General features: G+C 40.2%; 1 protein-coding gene across 1 annotated transcript in view; it reads left to right on the plus strand.

Moving 5' to 3' along the window:
* LOC102386534 (CUB and sushi domain-containing protein 1) overlaps window positions 1-14,040 on the plus strand; it is a 796,348-nt gene that overhangs the window by 358,305 nt on the left and 424,003 nt on the right. The gene's annotated exons all lie outside the window — the stretch shown is intronic.

Here is a 14,040-nt window from a genome sequence, read left to right on the forward strand (position 1 = left end):
ACTAATACTTACTTTGCGAGCAAAGAGGGCTAACAAGTATCATGGGCTGGCCACTGGCATCAACTTTACCGCGTGATCACCAGGAGAAAAGACTTGTCCAGTGTACTACACACCCACAATTATCACAGTGCAGATTATGACACAGACCACTCCCTTATTGTCAACAAAGTTAAAGTGATACCAAAGAAGCTGCATAGAGCCAAGCATAAGAGTCAGCCAAGAATTCACATATGCAGCACAAAATTCCAAAGCAAGTACCTTGACTTTCAAAGGATGTTTAAGCTGTGAAAGCAATAACTGAAAACACTTTAGGAACTTGGAGTGGACTAAGAGCAGTCATCTAAGAAACAGCCACAGACTTATTTAGGAAAAATACATTGTCAAATAAATACTGGTTTCAGGCACACTTGGAAGAGATGCTACCATTTGTTGAAGCCAAAAACACAGTCTACTTGAAATGCAACTAGAATCCAACAGAAAGTTCCAAGGCTAAGCTGAAGCATGCCAGGAGAATGGTACAGGAAACAGAAAGGAACTGTGCAAACCAGTACTGGACTGACCTATATCAAAAGTTACAGTTTGCCTCAGAAACATGAAAACTGCAAGTTATATATGATGGCCTGAAGATGCCCTTGGCCCAACTGTCACCAATGTCACTCCCTTAAGTCTTAAGATGACAAAGTAAAAATCACTGATGAGAACAAGCAGATGCCATGCTGGGTCAAATATTACTTAGAGCTTTACTCCCATGAAACAAACATTTCAAAAGAGGCATTGAATCAACTTCTAACTCTAAATGTACTGGTACAGTTAGACAAAGAACCTACAGCTGCAGAACCTAGCAAGGCCATAGACTTTCTAGCAAGTGGAAAAGGACCAAGGGAGCATGGTATCCTAGTTGAAATTCTCAAGTTCAGGAAGGTAACCTACTACCACATCTTCATCAACTCCTAGTGTGCTGCTGGAAGGAAGGTCAAGAACCCCAGGAAATGTGTGATGCTAAAATCATCACCCTCTACAAGAACAAGGGAGACAAGGGTGACTGCAACAAATATACAAACATAAAAATATTTCCTTCATGTGTGTTGTGAGGATCAATACATTAAAAATTGTTAGGCATTCCAGTACTATGATGAGTGAGACAAAGTAAGCACCTAAATCAAAAGTGATTAGAGCAGGCTAAGCAGGAACTTACAATGGTGGGGAGAAAGTTAATAATATTTTTGTCTTATTTTGTTTTCATCTGTGCCACACCATATGCAAACTCTCATATAGCACATATATTAACATTCTGATGGCACAGAGACTAACAACTTACTCAAAGTTGCTGCTTCTTGTTTACATAAGCACAGTTTTCTTGCTCTGAAAAATGTTGATGATATCTTGCAATCATGGAGAAATCTTAAGCATCTCTGATCCAGTTAATCTATAAAGTTAATCTCTATCCTGCCTACTCCTTGTGAACACAGTAACTCAGATCTGTACACTTTTTTTCCTTCTTCTTTTTTCTCTATGTTTATGTAATAAGGAAATGAAATTGTTAACTCTGGGTTTATTTATTTTACTTGCAAGACTTGACTTAAAAGGTATCACATTTTCATTGTGAATTAAGATCTCAAGACCTGAATGTCAGAAAACATCTTAGATAACAGTTCATTCTTGTTTTATGTTATGACATAGCTTCATGGTAAAGCATTATAATAATTTAGTGGGAAAGGGATTCATTGCACATGTACTTGACCAATGTGAGACAATATAGTAGGAAACAATGTCATTTCATGTCACTGAACATACTCCGATATATATATTTCAAGTACTTTATTGTTGAATCACACTACCTAGTGGCAGTCCTTAAAAGCTGAAAAAAATCCATAAATAAAATGTACTACAATAGTCACTTTTATTGTATCTTTTGGCTACATCAAAGTGGAGGTAAGAGACACAAAACTGACTTTTATAACACCTTTTAAATCCTGTCCCCGATGCTTCCTGGCTGCCAAGTTAGCCTCCGTTATAAAGTAGTGCAGTCTCAGAGATGTTTTTCTTTATGCTTTGCTGATCAGATTCAGAAGGGACAGGTACCATGGAAATGCAGAGAATGGAGAAAGTGTCACAACATTTTTGATGGATCATCATAAGCATGAATGTAAGAAGAGTGGATAACTTGTGACTATGTCATGTCCCTGGTTTACTAAAATAAACTTTCTTAATAGTTCATGATATTGAGAAAACATAATAAGTTTCTTTTCAGTTTAGAAAAGTTTAATGTGTTACTGTGTCCAAGGTATTTAATTTTTATGCCAGGATTACATAAACTGGTTCATCCTAATGTTTTATTCTGTTTAAATTAATTTGTCTTTCTGTGGAAATTAAATGTATTAAATATCTTTGTTCACTTTGAGTCATGTGCATTCCCAACCACTTATGTTAAAAAAACCCAACAAAACCCCTTCCCAAAAATAGAATTTTGGACATTATTAACTAAACCCACAAAAAAACTATATTTTTGCTAAGGCCCAGTTCCTAGTCTTTTAAGCAAGGAAATGTTGGGTGATATTCCTGTGAATCAGAAGAAAGGACACCTAGGATTGATGCTTTCTGGTATTGCTGAGTTGGAAGTAACTAAATGAACCCGAATGTCCTCTGTTCCTTGTCAAAAAATATCTCCTCTTAATGCAGATGATATATTGTAGACAAAATCTTCCTTAAAAATGGTATGGATGGACAAAGTTGGTATTTATTTTCCATCAGGATCAAGGGAACTATATAACAAAGAGGGCAATTATATTTTATAGAAAAATGTTATTAAAATTTTGTGGTATCATAGAATCATAGAAGTAGGGTCGGAAGGGACCTTGTAGATCTTCAAGTCCGACCCCCTGCCTGGGCAGGAGGAAAACTGGGCTCAAATGACCCCAGCCAGGTAGGCATTGAGCCACTTCTTAAAGACCCCCAGTGTAGGAGCCAGCGCCACTTCCCTTGGAAGTTGGTTCCAGATCCTAGCCGCCCTGACTGTGAAGTAGTTCTTACAGATGTCTAAACTAAACCGACTCTCCAACAACTTGTGGCCGTTATTCCTTGTTATCCCAGGGGCGCTAGGGGAAACAAGGTCTCCCCCAAACCGTTCTGGTCCCCACTAGTGAGTTTATAGATGGTCACCAGGTCCCCCCTCAGCCTTCTCTTGTGAAGGCTGAACAGGTTCAGGTCCCGTAGCCTCTCATTGTAGGGTCTGCCCTGCTGTCCCAGGACCATGCGGGTGGCCCTCCTCTGGGCCCTCTCAATGTTGTCCACATCCCTTTTGGAGTGGGGTGCCCAGAACTGGACACAGTACTCCAGCTGTGGCCTGACCAGTGTCGCGTAGAGGGGGAGGATCACCTCCTTGGCCCTACTTGAGATGCACCTGTGGATGCACGATAAGGTCCGGTTAGCCCTGCCGACCGTGACCTCACATTGTTGGCCCATGTTCATCTTGGAGTCAGCGATGACTCCAAGATCCCTTTCTGCCTCCGTGCTCTCAAGAAGGGAGTTTCCCATCTTATAAGTGTGCTGCTGGTTACTACTGCCCAAGTGCAGCACCCTGCACTTGTCTGTATTGAAACACAACAGGTTGCTTTTCACCCCATCGTCCAAATCGCGAAATTGAACAGCGTGGGCCCAAGGACCGAGCCCTGGGGGACTCCGCTGCCCACTTCCCCCCAGGTCGAATATGACCCGTCCACCACCACCCTCTGAGTACGACCCTTCAGCCAATTAGCAATCCATCTGATTGTGTAGGCATCGATGCCACAGTCACCTAGCTTTTTAATGAGGATGAGGTGGGAGACAGTGTCAAAGGCCTTGCTGAAGTCCAGAAAGACTACATCCACGGTGACACCTGCATCCAATGGTTTTGAGACCTGATCATAAAAGGCAATCAGGTTGGTCTGAGATGACCTGCCCCTAATGAAACCATGGTGGTTGCCCTTGAGCATCATCCCCGATGCTGGCCCATCACAGATGTGCTCCTTGATGATCTTCTCAAAGAGTTTCCCCAGGATTGAGGTAAAACTGACGGGCCTATAGTCGCCAGGTCCTCCCTCCTCCCTTTTTTAAAGATGGGGACCACATTGGCTATCTTCCAATCATCTGGTACCTGGCCTGAGCACCATGAGTGCTCGTAAAGCCGAGCGAAGGGCCCTGCAATAACCCCTGCTAGCTTCCTCAACACCCTGGGGTGGAGAGCATCTGGACCTGCTGATTTGAACACGTCCAGCCCCTCCGGAAGCACTTTAACCCGGTCCTCCTCAACCTTAGGTCTTGAGGCGTTCCCCTCAAGTCCGTCTTGAATCACGGTGGGGGAGTCCCGGTCCCTGCACAAGTAAATGGAGGTGAATAATTTGTTAAAGAGGTCTGCCTTCTCCCCTGGTGCAACCACCAGATTGCCCAGCGTATCTTGCAGGGGCCCCACATTTCCCGGTGCCTTCCTCATCCTCCCTATATATTTGAAAAAGGACTTTTTATTATCTTTGATCTTGGACGCTAGTCCTAGTTCTATGTCCACCTTAGCTTTCCTAACAGCCCCCTACAGGCCCAAGCAGTGGAGGTATGCTCCACATGATATGGCTAGTACACTTCTATTTTTAAAATCATTAAAAGATAGCATAATATTTACTTAAATGTAAGTTTGGCCATTCATTTATAATGAAGGCAAAATAAACTAAGCTCACTCTATTATTTTAATTACATTATTTACTTGACTTTATGTTGAGGTTTTTTCCCTCAATAAGCGGGGAGAGGGAGCCCCTCAGCTTTGTGTATAAAGTAAAGGGGGTGGAGCAGGCAGCTGCCTTCCCCCACTCGCTTTCATTTGGAGCTTCCCACCTCCTATTGTCCCCCTTCCTCGCTTACTGTCAGGCACATCTCAGCTCCACCTTGGGCTGGATTCCTTCCTTGGGTTGCACAGAAGACATGAAAACTCTGCCCCTGCAAAGCCAATTTGCATCACCGATGCACTTGGGAGGGAATAGAACCTGAGCAGTCTGACAGAAGTGGGGCCGGGGGGGAAGAAGCAATGACTGTGGGGAGCAGCAGGGGTGCAGAGGTTAGGATGAGTGGGGGGAAGGCCAGAGGTGTTGGTGTTGGTGGGTGTTGGGTGCAGGAAGACTGTGGGGTGGGGGTCAGAGGACAAGGGAGCTACCTGACCCTCTCTAGCTACTGCTTTCCCTGCTGTAGCATATTGTAGGAGATTAATTTAAGACAACCATCTGATAATTAGATTCTGTACCTGGAAAATTATAACAATATATTTTTTTCCATTTATAGAATCAAATTATTGGGGGGGGGGGGTCATCTTAAATTCAGGGCCATCTTGGATTCAGGTAAATTCGGTATATAGCGTTTGTAGGTCAATGTCAGTGGCCTGTTTTAGGTTGGAGATTAGATTAGATAAACATAAATGCTCTGTTTTATGGTAAAATCTAGGAATCAATTTGCATTCAGAGAGGATCATCAGTAAATCTTCTATGTGAGCATTTGTTTCTAATCTTCCAATTTAACTTTTATTTAAATGGTACCACTTTGTAACTCTCAAAAATCCTGGTTGATATGGGAAATAATTAATTTGGTTCTTTAAGTATCCAAGCTGAATGTATGAAAAGGCCACTGAATTGTAAGGGTATTTATCTTTGTAGCATCATTTCTAAGCTGAACATGACAGTAAGGCATGATTGTGTGTTGGATCTATCATGCTTGTTTAAAATATACACGAAAGTATAGATACGCACATTTTGGATTCTCCATAGCACAGTTGCATTATTTAAAATGTTAAAAGCTATTAATTGCTGTTGTGGTGGTGGTTTAAAGGTGATGGGATATGATTAATGTTTCCTGCAGAAAGTATAATTCCTTAACATGTTGTGAGTTGGCAGTGAGGCACCAAAACGTCAGCTGAAATGAATAAGAAAATAATGGTGCTACATCGTTAATCAGAAATTATGTTTAATAATAGTCTACCAACAAAAGAAAAAATGGCAAATTGCCAGCAGAGCTAATACTGTTTAAACTACAAAAGTTTTAATTTAAAATCACCTAGCAACTACTTTAATACTTGTTTCAATTTAGTGTTCAAGTAATATATTTTTTTCTTCAAGAAAGGCTTGAATTGAAGTCTGATCCCCTACCAGTCACATTATTCATAATCCTACCTTATTCATAGGTTAAACATTACTTCAGAACTGCCATAATTCTTCCCTTGAAAGAAAACACAACAGCAGAACAGTTCTTTGATTAAATTCAGAAGTGTATGATCATCTCATCTCAATGTGCGGGGGAGTTTAATCTTGTCATTCTTCCCACATTAAAAAAAATATGCCCCCAAAGTTAGTAAATATTGCTAGATTACAACCAAGATGAAAAGTCTTTCCCCAGACTACTGCAAAACACTACATGAAAGCTGGAAACAATTGAATACAATTTATGTTAATATTTTTGGTAACCAGAGGAAGCTCATGTTTGAATTTGAGCTGGAGAGCTTATTTGCAAACTTCATGAAGTTCACACAACTCTAATGACTTAGATCAAAAGAAGTCTAGGATTGAATGAGTACAGAGAATAATCCTAAAGGAATGAAGTTTTTTATTGCTACTTTAAGTAGGTTAACAAAACAACATTGAATAGCTTTTATTTTGATGTTCTTCCCTGTACAGCTTTTCTGTTAGGTATGATTTTATGTGAAAAGGAACTTGTAGCTGAGACTGCCTCAGAACAACATCTATTAGATAAAATAAGTTCCTTTTCTCATTCATCTCCTGCAGTTCTTCCTGCAAATGGTGAAGTAGGGCATAGTTTGAGCCCAAGTTAAGATAAGGTGCAGAATTTACCTAATGTAAATTTGGTCACTTTGGTAATTAGTTCTTTGATTTAGTGTTTGACTGGAGACACAGCAACAGTTAGATTAAGTATGTCACTAGTACAAGATAACATAAACAGCCTTCTGAAGAATTAAATGAAATACATTTATTTACATTGATAATAAATAAAACCAAATTGCATTCCATATGTGATTGCCCAAGCAGACGAAAAACACATAAAGCTGTCTAACCCAGGTTTTGATTTGGGAAAATGACTGGGTGCAATACATCTGATGCAACATGCTCTGTAATAATATTCCCCCATAATATCACGCAAAGGGACTTTACTGTTCTATACCTCTTCCTGGCTGTTATAGTAGTTCCAATTTATTATAGCCCTGACACTGCCCTGCAATGAAGGAACGGCAAAGAGTCCTAACTGTAGATTTCATTGTACATTTTTTATTAAAAAATTAAAATACACAGAAATAATATCAGGAAACACATAAATAAATACCTAAATACCTTATTCTGCTGCCAACAGAGTTTTGCCCTGGGAGACAAAGGTTTATACTTTGTAATTAGAATACGCTACACAACAAGGACTAAGTAAATGTGAAGCATTTAGCCTTTCTTGTTGCCTTTAATCTCTCCCACCAAGTGAAACTTATTCTTTATCTCTGCATTCCCAATTTTGTCCCTGCAGGTTCTTGCAATTTCCTGGTGTGCTTCCTTAGTGGCCTGCCCATTTTTCTATTGTCTGTATCCTTTCCTTTTGCATTTGAGGGATCCTAGAAACTCCTTGTGCAGCCACATTTGTTTCTTACTGTTCTTAGAATCATAGAGCATGGCCCAATGAACACATATGTGCTGGAGCATGTATTTGCTGTGGCACAAGTAGCAATGGCACATATTTGCTGAGACACATCTGCCCATTGTTGAAGAATCCAGAACCTTCACACCACCACCACCACCTGAGCTTTTCGTTTCCTTCCACAATACATTGGGATTCCCTTCCCTTCATTCCCTTCCATAGGGAGAACTGTTGAGAATATCACTTGTGTGCTTCAAGCTCCTTAACCCTCCTGCCTAGAGACTGGAGTCTCCTCTGGTCTGCTCAGTATCATTTTTGGCATGGTTGTTTGTGCCAACCACCACCACTCTTTTCTTTATTGTTTTAGAGCCCCCATTCTTGAGGCCATGCACTTCCTGCTTTCTAGATTTTAGAGTCCTCTGGTTCTTGCTTGGTGATGTCCTCTCCTCTGCCTTTCCCTCAGCTGCTCCTCCACAGAGTGCTCATTGCAGAGAATTGGTGATTTCAAAGAGCTCCTTTTGAATTCTAGGGTAGTAGAATTTAGTAGTCACATGCTGCCACTTTTCCTTTTCTCCTTTTGGCCTCTCCAGTGCCAGCCTCTCATACTACCTGTATAAGTAATCCTAATTTCCCTTGATAACGTGGAGAATGAATAGCCATGCATCCAACCTTTGAATCCTTGCCTCCATGGCAGATAACAGGTTGCATTTGGTGGAGATGAACTGGCCTTGACCTCTGGAAAAAACACGGAGATGGCATATCCCACACAGGTCACAACTGCTGATTCTACCTCCATTTGTGCCTCTTTTGCTCCCTGAAGAAAACCTATATGTAAACAATCAAACAACCCCCATGTGGATGTGCAAACACATGTAAACACACTCACAGCCTCCTGCTCCCTGGCTTCCTTTTCTGGTGAACTCCTTAGGCAAACTTCATATGTTTGCTGCTTTCTGTGCACTTCCTAGATAGACTTAGATGAGCTTTCAAATACTGGATTCATATCATCTTAAATAATGCTTTTTAGTGTTAAATGTGACTGGAAAGAACTTGAAAAAAGCCTGCTTAAGAAATATATGTAATAAGGCACTATCAATAGGAAAGACATTTGTAAAATATATAGACATGCTATGTGGTTGTGGTTTGGGATTTTATGTATTTATGGTCATGGCAATTCTGAGGAAAAATCAGAGACAGACTGTTTTACAAATATAAAAGACCTTGATATTGGGAAATTGGGAGGGGGGGGGGTGTTATAGGAATTGGGAGGTAATTTTCTATTTTAATGCCAGTAAGAATAGTGGATGTGATGCCATAATTCTGAGTTCTTTCCCATATATATCTATAATGTGCATAATATATTATACATTCTATGTGGTTTGCAAGTAAATACGATATATTAGATGATATATCAATGTGGTGCACATTGTATCTATAAGTAATATATACATACACCAGGGGCGGGCAATTATTTTGGGTGGAGGGCCGCTTACCCAGTTTTGGCAGACTGTCGAGGGCTGCATGGGTAGCCCCGCCCCTTGACAGGTGCCCTGCCCCTTGACAGATACCTGACCCGTGGTCACTATCTTGGGACCAATGTCCCAATGTGTTGGGACCAATGTCCCAGAGCCAGCAGGGCCAGCACTGGTGGGGCCCAAAGCTGGGCACAGACTTGCAGGGGTCTGTGGAGCCAGGCTGGGCTGCACCAGCAGGAAGACCAGGGAGCTGGCCTGGCTCCATAGAGCCCCTGCTAGCTGGGACCCTGCGTTCCTGCCACCCTGCTCTGGGCCCTGCCAGCACTGGCCCTGGGACACCGGTGCGGGCCCTGTGCTCCCACAAGAAAGAAATGACAAGGTTATAGGCATTTTTGTGATTCACCATTATAGCCTATGGGCAAAACATCGAAACACATTGAAACAGCGAAACAGTTTTGACAAAATGATATGAAACAGTTCTGCAAAACAGCAAAACAAAATGCTGTCCCTTTGATACAATGAAATGGAAGTCAAAACAAAATGGTGCTGTTTTGCACAGCCTTAGTAGCTTCTGTAAAATTCTTAGCACTTTGTCCCACGATCCTCACCTGGGGTCTGGGTATCTCCTGAGCTTTAAGGAGAACCATGAACTTTGTATTTCAGTAAATCTATTTAAGTCAAGATGTCACTGATACTTGTTCTGTAGAGCCCGGGAGGGAGCACTCACTACATCTTAAGGAACAAATCAACTGTTATACTCCCATGAAACACTAGCAGGCATAGTGCCTCCTAGAGCTCCTGCTGGGCTGTGTAGCTGGTCTGCTTCAAGACATAGTAGAATCGTTGGAATGCAGTGTTTAGGATTATGTGCTGCAAAGGAATCTTTTATACTACGCTTTCACTCTACTCTCAGATATAGTCATTCAGTGTTTATTACTTATATACATTATGCATTAAGATATGTTGACTTTTGTTTGAATTGTGTCGGGTTTAATCACAATGTAGAGTTGCTTGAATAAAAAGAGGTACATCAGTGGTCATATCAGTTATTAGGAGTGCTACAATCTTTAATGAGATTCAGTTCCTCATTTATGCATTTAAGTACTGCTTAAATAAGGTCAACTTTTTCAATGGTGATTCCTGTTGATCTGGTGTACTTGAACTACATAGTAATTAATACTATTTTTAAATATACCATCTGAAAACTGAAAACCATCTGAAAACTGCTTGGATTTCATCACTAAAATGATTACTTCTATTTTTCTGCCCCAGAATCTGATCCTAAGATTGCCAAGGAAATTAGTGTGTAAATATCTCTAAGTTGATAAAGTATACATTCTCTTGTGTAATGGGTGGCAGATATTTCTAAGTATATATGGTAGCAATATGCTCACAGATACTTTAAAGTGACTAAACCCAGAGAATTAACAATACCTATTGCAAAACTAGACCTGATTCAGATTTGCATATTAAACAGTTTTATATAGGAGTGTGTCAACATAAACTGATTTTCTGGAATGTAACATATAACTGATTTAATGGTATTTAGCAGTAGATGTTGTTTAATAGATTGAATGACTGGAATATTTAATAGCATTTACCACAACCTGTGTAGTGGGTAGTGCTCATTTTCTTTTTTTCTGGGAATATTTCATATAAATGTCCTTGAATTAAATCTTGCCCTCATCAAAATCAGCAAGTGTTTTGACTTCAGTAAACCAGGGTTTTACCCTTTTGTAACAGGACATCTTCCTGTATATTAACAGAGGAATTATATATGACTTGCTCCAATTACAAATAGTTGCAAAAGTCCTTTGGATTTATTGGCATAGGAGTGGGACATAAGATGTCAAAACATATGTGATGTATCATTTACTTATTGTACTCTAATACTGTGTCTCTGGCCACATATAGATGTTAGGTTTCTACCAGGAGAATCATAATTTTTCAAGCAGAAACTAGGAGCATATAAGCATTCATTCAATTTCTCCTGCAGGAAATATCCCCTCACTGAGAGAGAGATCTTTCAGGTTAACATCTGGAAACTCCTTCACACAAATGAATGCCTGTATGGTCCCCTCCCAGTTTAGTCTGGGATAGCAGGGAAGGATCTGGGCAAGATTTCCTGCCTCTTCCCTAGATAGGTACTGCCTAGTCTGGGGAACTACCTGGGGGCTTTGCCCTGCTGCTCCCTCTACTACAATCCTGGAGACGGAGTGGAGCAGAGGAGACTGCTCCCTTCCTGTTCCCCAGACCTTGGTCTGAATAAGGTGCTGGGAGCCTTTCCCTGCCACTCCACTCCTCTGTGGGACTGGGAGGAGTAGTGTATCCACTGCTATCCATATCTTCCCTGGAATGGGATTGTGCTGTTATGCTGGAGGTGAGAAAAGCAAGAGAGCGAGGTGGCTGCAGGCTGAATGTCTGTATAATCCCTCTCCCAGAAAAACTTAAAGTCATGGAAGTTTCCATAACTGCTACCACTAGAAATGAATGTCTGTTCATGGCCCTGGCTGTGAACAAATAGAGTTCGTATTTCATGCTAGTGATATTAGTTTTAACGGTAGATTTCAAAAGACAGGGTTTTTTTAATTTATTACAAGCTGAATATTACAATTGTATTTGGAATTTGCATATGGCATATTAAACCCATAGTTCATCCCGATAATATATCTTTATGAATATTTTATGAATAAAATTGTGATTATTTTTATGATTATCCAGAAGTTGACATTTCTTCTCAATAGTATAGAAATCAACATCATAAAAATATTCTCTTTAAAGTGTGTCAATTTAAAATTAAGATAAAATATAATGTCTGGGTTCCATATTTGTTGTAGTTCAGGGGATAAAGCTAAGTGTATTGAATTTATGAAGACAAGTTTCTTTGTGTAAATTCAGTACCTTTTATTAGATCAACTCAAATAGTTGGAAAAATTCTTCTTTGCAAGCTCTTGGGTACAAAAAGAAAGCTTGCAAAGGAAGAAATTTTCAACTATTTGAGTTGGTCTAATAAAAGATATTGGATTTACCCAAAGAACCTTGTCCGCCTATGTCTGCAGACCAACATGGCTACAACTTATGCGCTTGAATTTATGAAAGAATTTTTAATATATTTTTAAACTACTATAATTACCAGACCTTCAAATTGAATTTGTGATTAGAGATGAAAATCTATTCTTTTTGGCTAGTGCATGATCAGTAAACACTAGAGCTGAACTTCTGTTTGTGGTTATACCAGGGAAATCCCCTTATATTTAAATTATGCCTTTAGACATACCAGGTTTCAGTGGGAGTATGCTGATATAAATTTGGCCCAAAGGTTAGCATATAGAGAACATTTCTTTTAATGATGAATAAAATGGTGTAGAATCCATCTCTTTCTTTTACAACTATACTGGATTCCTAAAAATAATTTCATCTGATGAGGATGAGTAGGCATAATTTTGAATATAAGAGTGGCCACAGCTCTTCTCTTCTGAAATTGTTTGAAAAACTTTTGGCTTTAGTGATCCATGAATGTGACCACTGAACAGGCTAGCTGTTCAAGAACATTTCATATCTACTTTGCAGAGTCAAGCTACTCTTCAAAGAGAATGTATTCCTAATTAAAGCAATCTGTTTTGGCCATCTGGAGTGAAATTTCAAAAACATTTCAGTTCCTTTTTCAAAAGTGATGTAAGTATTTAGGAGTCAGTGAAATTAGAATCTGTTGAATGGAAGTTTAGGCACTTAAATTTGAAAGAGTGATCTAAATGTACATTTGCCAACAGCCACAAAGCTCATTAAGTGCCTGAATTCATTAGGCATATATATTTTATAAAGCAAGGGTCCCTAGGAATCGATTTTGGGCTTCTGCTCATGTTCAGAGCTAATTCAGATGGAAAGCTTCAGTGCATGTGCATCATGGTGCTTAACTACTGCCCAAGCTCCATTGTAATATACTGGAGGCAACCCAGGTGCCTGGAAAAGTATAGAGTGGCAGGAGGAAAAGAAAGAAAGAAAGGCAAAACCACTACATTTTCATAAATAATATTGATGCTCAGCTCAAAGTAGCAGTGATAGTGCTCATTTTTTGTTTTCCAGTTGTGAGTCCTTCCAAGAGAGGTTATAGTAGCCAGGCTGTAGACACACGCTCCCTCTTGCTTAGTCTCAGAAATGTTTTCTGTGTTTACCATTTGGAAATAATTGGTTCAAAAGAGAAATATCCCTGGTACCAGAGACTGACACCTTAAAATTTTGCTTGCCAGTGGTATCATAACAACAAGGCAGGCTCTCCATTGCCTATTCTCTAGGCCCCATGACTCTTCCATTCTTAGATGTGCAGTGGCCAGCTTCATCAGGTAGGGCAGAACATTCTCTCACTTAGCCTGTTCTCCAGGATGGTGATTAGGATACTCTCTTGGGAAGTCACAGAATAGGTTCACATTTTCTCAGGCTGGGGAGGTCTTAGGATCCAGACCTCACATATCTTGCCCAAGTGGTTTAGAACTATTAGGCTATTGGGCCAAAGGTGGGCAGCTCCACCACCATGTGATCTTCAGAAATCCAATACATGACTATCCTTGGAAGTGACAGATATTATGAATTACAGATAACAGAGCTATCTACCTGGACACAATCAGTCACGTGCATAAGCTCCAGAAAGAAGCAGGACTTCAGACACATACCTGTACTTAACATTTTCTACTGGTCACCTCTAGATGTCTCCAGACTTTCTGAATTATCACTCAGAGACACTTACTGCTTGCTGTTCTCTATGGAAAATGCTTAGGTGCCCACTTTGTAATCTCTCCATTGATTGCTCCATTGACTCCTTAGGGGCCTTATCTAATCAAATTGAATTGTCCTCCAGAGCAAGGAGGGCTAATACTTACATGTAACAATGCCTAGTGGTAGGCACCTGAGAAACCAAATGGAATCTTTC

The sequence above is a fragment of the Alligator sinensis genome, unplaced genomic scaffold (assembly GCF_000455745.1).
Source record: "Alligator sinensis unplaced genomic scaffold, ASM45574v1 scaffold72_1, whole genome shotgun sequence".
Lineage (NCBI taxonomy): Eukaryota > Metazoa > Chordata > Crocodylia > Alligatoridae > Alligator > Alligator sinensis.